Genomic DNA, 12074 nt, shown 5'->3' with positions numbered 1-12074 from the left:
ATAGTGATGTGCATTACCGAGAGGGTCTAGAGATACCTCTTCGACAATCGGAGTGATAAATCCTAATCTCGATCTATGCCAACTCAACAAACACCATCGGAGACACCTGTAGAGCATCTTTATAATCACCCAGTTACGTTGTGATGTTTGATAGCACACTAAGTGTTCCTCCGGTATTCGGGAGTTGCATAATCTCATAGTCATAGGAACATGTATAAGTTATGGAGAAAGCAATAGCAATAAACTAAACAATCATAGTGCTAAGCTAACAGATTGGTCTTGTCCATCACATCATTCTCTAATGATGTGATCCCGTTCATCAAATGACAACACATGTCTATAGCCAGGAAACTTAACCATCTTTGATTAACGAGCTAGTCTAGTAGAGGCATACTAGGGACACTCTGTTTGTCTATGTATTCACACATGTACTAAGTTTCCAGTTAATACAATTCTAGCATGAATAATAAACATTTATCATGATATAAGGAAATATAAATAACAACTTTATTATTGCCTCTAGGGCGTATTTCCTTTAGTCTCCCACTTGCACTAGAGTCGATAATCTAGATTACACAGTAATGTTTCTAACACCCATGGATCTTGGTGCTGATCATGTTTTGCTCGTGAGAGAGGCTTAGTCAACGGGTCTGCAAAATTCAGATCCATATGTATCTTGCAAATCTCTATGTCTCCTTCCTTGAATTGATCGCGGATGGGATTGAAGCGTCTCTTGATGTGCTTGGTTCTCTTGTGAAATCTGGATTCCTTTGTCAAGGCAATTGCACCAGTATTGTCACAAAAGATTTTCATTGGACCCGATGCATTAGGTATGACACCTAGATTGGATATGAACTCCTTCATTTGCTGCTTCCGAAGAAGCTATGTATTCCGCTTCACACGTAGATCTTGCCATGATGCTCTGCTTAGAACTGCACCAACTGATAGCTCCACCATTCAATAAAAATATGCATCCAGTTTGTGACTTAGAGTCATCCAGATCAGTGTCAAAGCTTGCGTCGACGTAACCATTTACGACGAGCTCTTTGTCACCTCCATACATGAGAAACATATCCTTAGTCCTTTTCAGGTATTTTAGGATGCTCTTGACCGCTGTCCAGTGATCCACTCCTGGATTACTTTGGTACCTCCCTGCTAAACTGATAGCAAGGCACACATCAGGTCTGGTACACAACATTGCATACATGATAGAACCTATGGCTGAGGCACAGGGAATGACTTTCATTTTCTCTCTATCTTCTGCGGTGGTCGGGCATTGAGTCTGACTCAACTTCACACCTTGTAACACAGGCAAGAACCCTTTATTTGCTTGATCCATTTTGAACTTCTTCAAAACTTTATCAAAGGTATGTGCTTTGTGAAAGTCCAATTAAGCATCTTGATCTATCTCTATAGATCTTGATGCCCAATATATAAGAAGCTTCTCCGAGGTCTTTCATTGAAAAATTATTATTCAAGTATCCTTTTATGCTATTAGAAATTAAGTGTCATTTCCTATCAACAATATGTCATCCACATATAATATCATAAATGCTATAGTGCTCCCACTCACTTTCTTGTAAATACAGGATTCTCCAAAAGTCTATATAAAACCATATGCTTTGATCACACTATCAAAGTATATATTCCAACTACGAGATGCTTGCACCAGTCCATAAATGGATCGCTGGAGCTTACACACTTTGTTAGAACCTTTTGGATCGACAAAACCTTCTAGTTGCATCATATACAACTCTTCTTTAAGATATCCATTAAGGAATGCAGTTTTGACATCCATTTGCCAAATTTCATAATCATAAAATGCGGAAATTGCTAACATGATTTGGAAAGACTTGAGCATCGCTACGGGTGAGAAGGTCTCATCATAGTCAACTCCTTGAACTTGTCGAAAACCTTTTGCAACAAGTCGAGCTTTGTAGACAGTAATATTACCGTCAGCGTCAGTATTCTTCTTGAAAATCCATTTATTCTCTATGGCTTGCCGATCATCGGGCAAGTCAACCAAAGTCCATACTTTGTTCTCATACATGGATCCCATCTCATATTTCATGGCCTCAAGCCATTTCGCGGAATCTGGGCTCATCATCGCTTCCTCATAGTTCGTAGGTTCGTCATGGTCAAGTAACATGACTTCCAGAACAAGATTATCGTACGACTATGGTTGACCTACGAGGTTCGGTAGTAACTTGATCAAAAGTTTCATGATCATCATCATTAGCTTCATCACTAATTGGTGTAGGAATCACTGGAACTGATTTCTGTGATGAACTACTTTCCAATAAGGGAGCAGGTACAATTACCTCATCAAGTTCTACTTTCCTCCCACTCACTTCTTTCGAGAGAAATTCCTTCTTTAGAAACGATCCACTCTTAGCAACGAATATCTTGCCTTCGGATCTGTGATAGAAGGTGTACCCAACAGTCTCCTTTGGGTATCCTATGAAGACACATTTCTACGATTTGGGTTCGAGCTTACCAGGTTGGAGCTTTTTCACATAAGCATCACAACCCCAAACTTCAAGAAACGACAACTTGTGTTTCTTGCCAAACCACAGTTCATATGGTGTCGTCTCAATGGATTTCGATGGTGCCCTATTTAACGTGAGTGCAGCCGTCTCTAAAGCATAACCCCAAAACGATAGCGGTAAATCAGTAAGAGACATCATAGATTGCACCATATCTAATAAAGTGCGGTTACGACGTTCGGACACACCATTACGCTGTGGTGTTCCAGGTGGTGTGAGTTGTGAAACTATTCTGCATTGTTTCAAATGAAGATCAAACTCGTAACTCAAATATTCACCTCCACGATCAGATCGTAGAAACTTAATTTTCTTGTTACGATGATTTTCCGCTTCACTCTGAAATTTTTTGAACTTTTCAAATGTTTCACACTTATGTTTCATCAAGTAGACATGCCTATATCTGCTCAAATCATCTGTGAAGGTCAGAAAATAACGATACCCGCCATGAGAATCAACACTCATCGGACCGCATACATCAGTATGTATTATTTCCAATAAGTTTGTTGCTCGTTCCATTGTTCCGGAGATCGGAGTCTTAGTCATCTTGCCCATGAGGCATGGTTCGCAAGCATCAAGTGATTCATAATCAAGTGATTCCAAAAGCCCATCAGCATGGAGTTTCTTCATGCGCTTTACACCAATATGACCTAAACGGCAGTGCCATGAATAAGTTTCACTATCATTATTAAACTTATATCTTTTGGCTTCAATACTATGAATATGTGTATCACTATTATCAAGATTTAGTAAAAATAGACCACTCATCAAGGGTGCATGACCATAAAAGATATTACTCATATAAATAGAACAACCATTATTCTCCTATTTAAATGAATAATCGTCTCACATTAAACAAGATCCAGATATAATGTTCATGCTTAACGCTGGCACCAAATAACAATTATTCAGGTCTAAAACTAATATCGAAGGTAGATGTGGAGGTAGCGTGCCGACGGCGATCACATCGACTTTGGAAACATTTCCCACGCGCATCGTCACCTCGTCCTTAGCCAATCTTCGCTTAATCCGTAGCCCCTATTTTGAGTTGCAAATATTAGCAACAGAACCAGTATCAAATACCCAGGCGCTACTGCGAGCATTAGTAAGGTACACATCAATAACATGTATATCAAATATACCTTTCACTTTGCCATCCTTCTTATCCGCCAAATACTTGGGGCAGTTCTGCTTCCAGTGACCGGTCCCTTTGTAGTAGAAGCACTCAGTCTCAGGCTTAGGTCCAGACTTGGGCTTCTTCACTTGAGCAACAACTTGCTTGCCGTTCTTCTTGAAGTTCCCTTTCTTCCCTTTACCCTTCTTCTTGAAACTGGTGGTCTTGTTGACCATCAACACTTGATGCTCCTTCTTGATTTCTACCTCCGCAGCCTTTAGCATTGCGAAGAGCTCGGGAATTGTCTTATCCATCCCTTGTATATTAAAGTTCATCACGAAGCTTTTGTAGCTTGGTGGCAGTGATTGAAGTGAAGGAAATATGCCCTAGAGGCAATAATAAAGTTATTATTTTATTTCCTTATATCATGATAAATGTTTATTATCCATGCAAGAATTGTATTATCCGGAAACATAATACTTGTGTGAATACATAGACAAACTAAACGTCACTAGTGTGCCTCTACTTGACTAGCTCGTTAATCAAAGATGGTTATGTTTCCTAACCATAGGCATGTGTTGTCATTTGATTAACGGGCTCACATCATTAGGACAATGATGTGATTGACATGACCCATTCCATTAGCTTAGCACACGATCGTTTAGTATGTTGCTATTGCTTTCTTCATAACTTATACATGTTCCTATGACTATGAGATTATGCAACTCCCGTTTACCGAAGGAACACTTTGTGTGCTATCAAACGTCACAACGTAACTGGGTGATTATAAAGGAGCTCTATAGGTGTCTCCAAAGGTACATGTTGGGTTGGCGTATTTCGAGATTAGGATTTGTCACTCCGATTGTCGGAGAGGTATCTCTGGGCCCTCTCGGTAATACACACCACATAAGCCTTGCAAGCATTGCAACTAATGAGTTAGTTGTGAGATGATGTATTACGAAACGAGTAAAGAGACTTGCCGGTAACGAGATTGAACTAGGTATTGAGATACCGACGATCGAATCTTGGGCAAGTAACATACCGATGACAAAGGGAACAAAGTATGTTGTTATGCGGTCTGACCGATAAAGATCTTCGTAGAATATGTGGGAGCCAATATGAGCATCCAGGTTCCGCTATTGGTTATTGACCAGAGACATGTCTCGGTCATGTCTACATTGTTCTCGAACCCGTAGGGACCGCACGCTTAACATTACGATGATAGTTTCATTATGAGTTTATATATTTTGATGAACCGAAGTTTGTTCAGAGTCCCGGATATGATCACGGACATGACGAGGAGTCTCGAAATGGTCGAGACATAAAGATTGATATATTGGAAGCCTATGTTTGGACATCGGAAGTGTTCCGGGTGAAATCGGCATTTTACCGGAGTACCGGGAGGTTACCGGAACCCCCCGGTAATCTAATGGGCCTTAATGGGCCTAGTGGAGGAAGATGAGAGGTGGCCTAGGGGCTGCCGCGCGCCCCTCCCCCCCCCCCAAGTCCGAATTGGACAAGGAGGGGGGCGACGCCCCCCCCCTTTCCTTTCTTCCCTCTCCTTCTTCCCCCCCAAGTCCTAATCCAACTAGGGAAAGGTGGGGAGTCCTACTCCCGGTAGGAGTAGGACTCCTCTGGCGCGCCTCCTCCTAGGGCCGGCCGCACCCCCCCCCTTTTGCTCCTTTATATACGGAGGCAGGGGGCACCTCTAGACACACAAGTTGATCCTGGTGATCGTTTTCTTAGCCGTGTGCGGTGCCCCCTTCCACCATACTCCTCGATAATATTGTAGCGGTGCTTAGGCGAAGCCCTGCGACGGTAGAACATCAAGATCGTCACCATGCCGTCGTGCTAACAAAACTCTTCCCCGACACTTTGCTGGATCGGAGTCCGGGGATCGTCATCGAGCTGAACGTGTGCTAAAACTCGAAGGTGTCGTAGTTTCGGTGCTTGATCGGTCGGGCCGTGAAGACGTACGGCTACATCAACCGCGTTGTCATAATGCTTCCACTGTCGGTCTACGAGGGTACGTAGACAACACTCTCCCCTCTCGTTGCTATGCATCACCATGATCTTGCATGTGCGTAGGAAAATTTTGAAATTACTACGTTCCCCAACAGTGGTATCAGAGCCTAGGTTTTATGTGTTGATGTTATATGCACGAGTAGAACACAAGTGAGTTGTGGGCGATATAAGTCATACTGCTTACCAGCATGTCATACTTTGGTTCGGCGGTATTGTTGGATGAAGCGGCCCGGACCGACATTACGCGTACGCTTACGCGAGACTGGTTCTACCAACGTGCTTTGCACACAGGTGGCTGGCGGGTGTCAGTTTCTCCAACTTTAGTTGAACCGAGTGTGGCTACGCCCGGCCCTTGCGAAGGTTAAAACATCACCAACTTGACAAACTATCATTATGGTTTTGATGCGTAGGTAAGATTGGTTCTTGCTTAAGCCCGTAGTAGCCACGTAAAACTTGCAACAAACAAAGTAGAGGACGTCTAACTTGTTTTTGCAGGGCATGTTGTGATGTGATATGGTCAAGACATGATACTAAATTTTATTGTGTGAGATGATCATGTTTTATAACCGAGTTATCGGCAACTGGCAGGAGCCATATGGTTGTCACTTTATTGTATGCAATGCAATTGCGTTGTAATGCTTTACTTTATCAATAAGCGGTAGCGATAGTCGTGGAAGCATAAGATTGGCGAAGACGATAACGATGCTACGATGGTGATCAAAGTGTCGCACCGGTGACGATGGTGATCATGACGATGCTTCAAAGATGGAGATCGCAAGCACAAGATGATGATGGCCATATCATATCACTTATATTGATTGCATGTGATGTTTATCTTTTATGCATCTTATGTTGCTTTGATTAACGGTAGCATTTTAAGATGATCTCTCACTAATTATCAAGAAGTGTTCTCCCTGAGTATGCACCGTTGCGAAAGTTCTTCGTGCTGAGACACCACGTGATGATCGGGTGTGATAGGCTCTACGTTCAAATACAACGGGTGCAAAACAGTTGCACACGCGGAATACTCAGGTTATACTTGACGAGCCAAGCATATACATATATGGCCTCGGAACACGGACCCCGAAAGGTCGAGCGTGAATCATATAGTAGATATGATCAACATAGTGATGTTCACCAATGAAACTACTCCATCTCACGTGATGATCGGACATGGTTTAGTTGATTTGGATCACGTGATCACTTAGAGGATTAGAGGGATGTCTATCTAAGTGGGAGTTCTTTAGTAATATGATTAACTGAACTTAAATTTATCATGAACTTAGTACCTGATAGTATCTTGCTTGTTTATGTTTGATTGTAGATAGATGGCCCGTGCTGTTGTTCCGTTGAATTTTAACGTGTTCCTTGAGAAAGCAAAGTTGAAATATGATGGTAGCAATTACACGGACTTTGTCCGTAACTTGAGGATTATCCTCATTGCTGCACAGAAGAATTACGTCCTGGAAGCACCGCTGGGTGCCAGGCCTGCTGCTGGAGCAACACCAGATGTTATGAACGTCTCGCAGAGCAAAGCTGATGACTACTCGATAGTTCAGTCTGCCATGCTTTACGGCTTAGAATCGGGACTTCAACGACGTTTTGAACGTCACGAAGCATATGAGATGTTCCAGGAGTTGAAGTTAATATTTCAAGCAAATGCCCGGATTGAGAGATATGAAGTCTCCAATAAGTTCTATAGCTGCAAGATGGAGGAGAACAGTTCTGTCAGTGAGCATATACTCAAAATTTCTGGGTATAATAATCACTTGATTCAATTGGGAGTTAATCTTCCAGATGATTGCGTCATTGACAGAATTCTCCAATCACTTCCACCTAGCTACAAGAGCTTCATGATGAACTATAATATGCAAGGGATGAATAAGACAATTCCCGAGCTCTTCACAATGCTGAAAGCTGCGGAGGTAGAAATCAAAAAGGAGCATCAAGTGTTGATGGTCAACAAGACCACTAGTTTCAAGAAAAAGGGCAAAGGGAAGAAGAAGGGGAACTTCAAAAAGAACAGCAAGCAAGTTGCTGCTCAGGAGAAGAAACCCAAATCTGGACCTAAGCCTGAAACTAAGTGCTTCTACTGCAAGCAGACTGGTCACTGGAAGCGGAACTGTCCCAAGTATTTGGCGGATAAGAAGGATGGCAAGGTGAACAAAGGTATATGTGATATACATGCTATTGATGTGTACCTTACTAATGCTCGTAGTAGCACCTGGGTATTTGATATTGGTTCTGTTGCTAATATTTGCAACTCGAAATAGGGACTACGGATTAAGCGAAGATTGGCTAAGGACGAGGTGCCGATGCGCGTGGGAAATGGTTCCAAAGTTGATGTGATCGCGGTCGGCACGCTACCTCTACATCTACCTTCAGGATTAGTATTAGACCTAAATAATTATTATTTGGTGCCAGTGTTGAGCATGAACATTATATCTGGATCTTGTTTAATGCGAGACGGTTATTCATTTAAATCAAAGAATAATGGTTGTTCTATTTATATGAGTAATATCTTTTATGGTCATGCACCCTTGAAGAGTGGTCTATTCTTATTAAATCTCGATAGTAGTGACACACATATTCATAATGTTGAAACCAAAAGATGTAGAGTTGATAATGATAGTGCAACTTATTTGTGGCACTGCCGTTTAGGTCATATCGTATAAAGCGCATGAAGAAACTCCATACTGATGGACTTTTGGAACCACTTGATTATGAATCACTTGGTACTTGCAAACCGTGCCTTATGGGCAAGATGACAAAAACACCGTTCTCCGGTACTATGGAGAGAGCAACAGATTTGTTGGAAATCATACATATAGATGTATGTGGTCCGATGAATGTTGAGGCTCGTGGCGGATATCGTTATTTTCTCACCTTCACAGATGACTTAAGCAGATATGGGTATATCTACTTAATGAAACATAAGTCTGAAACATTTCAAAAGTTCAAAGAATTTCAGAGTGAAGTTGAAAATCATCATAACAAGAAAATAAAATTCCTACGATCTGATCGTGGAGGAGAATATTTGAGTTACGAGTTTGGTGTACATTTGAAACAATGCAGTATACTCACGCCACCCGGAACACCACAGCGTAATGGTGTGTCCGAACGTCGTAATCGTACTTTACTACATATGGTGCGATCTATGATGTCTCTTACTGATTTACCACTATCATTTGGGGGTTATGCTTTAGAGACGGCCACATTCACGTTAAATAGGGCACCATCAAAATCCGTTGAGATGACGCCTTATGAACTGTGGTTTGGCAAGAAACCAAAGTTGTCGTTTCTGAAAGTTTGGGGCTGCGATGCTTATGTGAAAAAGCTTCAACCTGATAAGCTCGAACCCAAATCGGAAAAATGTGTCTTCATAGGATATCCAAAGGAAACTATTGGATACACCTTCTATCACAGATCCGAAGGCAAGACTTTTGTTGCTAAATTCGGAAACTTTCTAGAGAAGGAGTTTCTCTCGAAAGAAGTGACTGGGAGGAAAGTAGAACTTGATGAGGTAACTGTACCTGCTCCCTTATTAGAAAGTAGTATATCACAGAAACCAGTTTCTGTGACACCTACACCAATTAGTGAGGAAGCTAATAATGATGATCATGAAACTTCAGAACAAGATACTACTGAACCTCGTAGATCAACCAGAATAAGATCCGCACCAGAGTGGTACGGTAATCCTGTTCTGGAAGTCATGCTACTAGATCATGATGAACCTACGAACTATGGAGAAGCGATGGTGAGCCCAGATTCCGCAAAATGGCTTGAAGCCATGAAATCTGAGATGGGATCCATGTATGAGAACAAAGTATGGACTTTGGTTGACTTTCCTAATGATCGGCAAGCAATTGAGAATAAATGGATCTTTAAGAAGAAGACTGACGCTGACGGTAATGTTACTATCTACAAAGCTCGACTTGTCGCAAAAGGTTTTCAACAAGTTCAAGGGATTGACTACGATGAGACCTTCTCACCCGTAGCGATGCTTAAGTCTGTCCGAATCATGTTAGCAATTGCCGCATTTTATGATTATGAAATTTGGCAGATGGATGTCAAAACTGCATTCCTCAATGGATTTCTGGAAGAAGAGTTGTATATGATGCAGCCAGAAGGTTTTGTCGATCCAAAGGGAGCTAACAAAGTGTGCAAGCTCCAGCGATCCATTTATGGACTGGTGCAAGCCTCTCGGAGTTGGAATAAATGCTTTGATAGTGTAATCAAAGCATTTGGTTTTGTACAGACTTTTGGAGAAGCCTGTATTTACAAGAAAGTGAGTGGGAGCTCTGTAGCATTTCTGATATTATATGTAGATGACATATTACTAATCGGAAATGATATAGAATTTCTGGATAGCATAAAGGGATACTTGAATAAGAGTTTTTCAATGAAAGACCTCGGTGAAGCTGCTTACATATTGGGCATTAAGATCTATAGAGATAGATCAAGGCGCTTAATTGGACTTTCACAAAGCACATACCTTGACAAAGTTTTGAAGAAGTTCAAAATGGATCAAGCAAAGAAAGGATTCTTGCCAGTGTTACAAGGTGTGAAATTGAGTAAGACTCAATGCCCGACCACTGCAGAAGATAGAGAGAAAATGAAAGATGTTCCCTATGCTTCAGCCATAGGCTCTATCATGTATGCAATGCTGTGTACCAGACCTGATGTGTGTCTTGCTATAAGTCTAGCAGGGAGGTACCAAAGTAATCCAGGAGTGGATCACTGGACAACGGTCAAGAACATCCTGAAATACCTGAAAAGGACTAAGGATATGTTTCTCGTATATGGAGGTGACAAAGAGCTCATCATAAATGGTTACGTTGATGCAAGCTTTGACACTGATCCGGACGATTCTAAATCGCAAACCGGATACGTGTTTACATTAAACGGTGGAGCTGTCAGTTGGTGCAGTTCTAAACAAAGCGTTGTGGCGGGATCTACATGTGAAGTGGAATACATAGCTGCTTCGGAAGCAGCAAATGAAGGAGTCTGGATAAAATAGTTCATATCCGATCTAGGTGTCATACCTAGTGCATCGGGTCCAATGAAAATCTTTTGTGACAATACTGGTGCAATTGCCTTGGCAAAGGAATCCAGATTTCACAAGAGAACCAAGCACATCAAGAGACGCTTCAATTCCATTCGGGATCTAGTCCAAGTGGGAGACATAGAGATTTGCAAGATACATACGGATCTGAATGTAGCAGACCCGTTGACTAAGCCTCTTCCACGAGCAAAACATGATCAACACCAAAGCTCCATGGGTGTTAGAATCATTACTGTGTAATCTAGATTATTAACTCTAGTGCAAGTGGGAGACTGAAGGAAATATGCCCTAGAGGCAATAATAAATTTATTATTTTATTTCCTTATATCATGATAAATGTTTATTATTCATGCTAGAATTGTATTATCCGGAAACATAATACTTGTGTGAATACATAGACAAACTAAACGTCACTAGTGTGCCTCTACTTGACTAGCTCGTTAATCAAAGATGGTTATGTTTCCTAACCATAGACATGTGTTGTCATTTGATTAACGGGATCACATCATTAGGATAATGATGTGATTGACATGACCCATTCCATTAGCTTAGCACCCGATCGTTTAGTATGTTGCTATTGCTTTCTTCATAAAGTATACATGTTCCTATGACTATGAGATTATGCAACTCCCGTTTACCGGAGGAACACTTTGTGTGCTACCAAACGTCACAACGTAACTGGGTGATTATAAAGGAGATCTACAGGTGTCTCCAAAGGTACATGTTGGGTTGGCATATTTCGAGATTAGGATTTGTCACTCCGATTGTCGGAGAGGTATCTCTGGGCCCTCTCGGTAATACACATCACATAAGCCTTGCAAGCATTGCAACTAATGAGTTAGTTGCGAGATGATGTATTACGAAACGAGTAAAGAGACTTGCCGGTAACGAGATTGAACTAGGTATTGAGATACCGACGATCGAATCTCGGGCAAGTAACATACTGATGACAAAGGGAACAAAGTATGTTGTTATGCGGTCTGACCGATAAAGATCTTCGTAGAATATGTGGGAGCCAATATGAGCATCCAGGTTCCGCTATTGGTTATTGACCGGAGACATGTCTCGGTCATGTCTACATTGTTCTCGAACCCGTAGGGTCCGCACGCTTAACGTTACGATGATAGTTTCATTATGAGTTTATATATTTTGATGAACCGAAGTTTGTTCGGAGTCCCGGATATGATCATGGACATGACGAGGAGTCTCGAAATGGTCGAGACATAAAGATTGATATATTGGAAGCCTATGTTTGGACATCGGAAGTGTTCCGGGTGAAATCGGCATTTTACCGGAGTACCGGGAGGTTACCGGAACCCCCCGGTAA

This window comes from Triticum urartu, chromosome 2A (genome assembly GCF_056163025.1).
Source record: "Triticum urartu cultivar PI428250 chromosome 2A, HENAU_Tu73, whole genome shotgun sequence".
NCBI classification, from domain to species: Eukaryota; Viridiplantae; Streptophyta; class Magnoliopsida; order Poales; family Poaceae; genus Triticum; species Triticum urartu.
Note: the sequence above shows the minus strand (reverse complement) of the source record.